Source organism: Phytophthora parasitica, assembly GCF_000247585.1.
Source record: "Phytophthora parasitica INRA-310 unplaced genomic scaffold supercont2.369, whole genome shotgun sequence".
NCBI lineage: Eukaryota > Oomycota > Peronosporomycetes > Peronosporales > Peronosporaceae > Phytophthora > Phytophthora nicotianae.
Genome location: NW_008649355.1, coordinates 3,611 through 4,838, shown reverse-complemented (window position 1 = coordinate 4,838; position 1,228 = coordinate 3,611).

Sequence of the window (1,228 nt, the reverse complement as noted above, 5' to 3'; positions counted from 1 at the left end):
CGTGGACGTCCACGACCAGCTGCGCTTGCAGCGTTACTCCATTCAACGGTCTCTGCGGATGAAGAAATACTACAAAACTATTTCTTGGGGCTCGTTGACATCGCGTTAGTCAACGCATTCATTGTGCACAAGATTGCGATGAAGAGGGGTGACAAACGCGTCCCAACACACGCAGAGTTCATGCGACACCTGCACGTAGAGCTGCTGTCCCAAACCAAAGACGACTTCGCTGCAGGTCAAGACGGACAAGAACTCATGACCGCACCAGCATCCCAGCTTCCACACATTCTGCAGAAGACTAGGGAGAAGAACGGCGGCAAGACACGGCAGTGGCTGTGTAAAGTATGTTCGGCGCTCGCGGGGCCTGGAACCCGAAGCTTTGAGAGCAGCTACTTCTGCAAGGCGTGCTCTATCGCCAAAAAAGGCCGCGTAGCTCTCTGCAACAACGCCCGTCGCCTCGAGCTGGGCAGCGACCTGACGTGCTCGCAAGTCTGGCACCAGACCTTGAAGAATGGGACTGCCATCCCGCCGGAGCATCAAGACAAGATTCGCTTTATCAACAAGCGCCGAGTTGACGACGTTGATAGCGAAGAAGAATTTTGGTAAATGAAAGAATGATAGTCGTTTTTGCCGCGAACACACACCTCTAGCAGCTGAACATCGTAGCGGTTTTGCCAGGAGATCTCAATGAACAGTTTCTTGAACCGCTTTTGCACAGAGCATCCCTCCATGAAAGCCAATGAAATTCCTTGATGGCGCTACGTGGCACGCGAAAGGGCTTGATGCATGATATATAGTACTGATATTTCGGTATATATTAATTCATATAATAAATGTTCCGGAAAATCCAGAACATTAGCCGGTATAAATAGGTTAAGCCAGTGGTCGTGGGTTCGAGCCCCACGGGGGGTGCTTGCTTCTTTGCGATCGTGTGTTGGCACGGGCTTGAGCGAGTAGTGCGTGCGTTTGGCGCGCGCGGCTCGTTGGGGAGTCCGTTGTGCGATGCTCGGGGTAACAGGGCAGCACTCGTAGTAGTGCATTATGCTTCGTGTCCTCTTGTTTGGCCCTCCTCCTCTCATTGCGAACGTCACCCCATTACAGGATCAACACACCTCTCGGCCTCACTCGTGTTGTTGATCTAGCGGCGGGGAATCCACAAAGGATGCAAACACACCCTTCGGGTTAGGAGCTTGAGGTTAGGAGCTTGAGGTTAGGAGCTTGAGGTTAG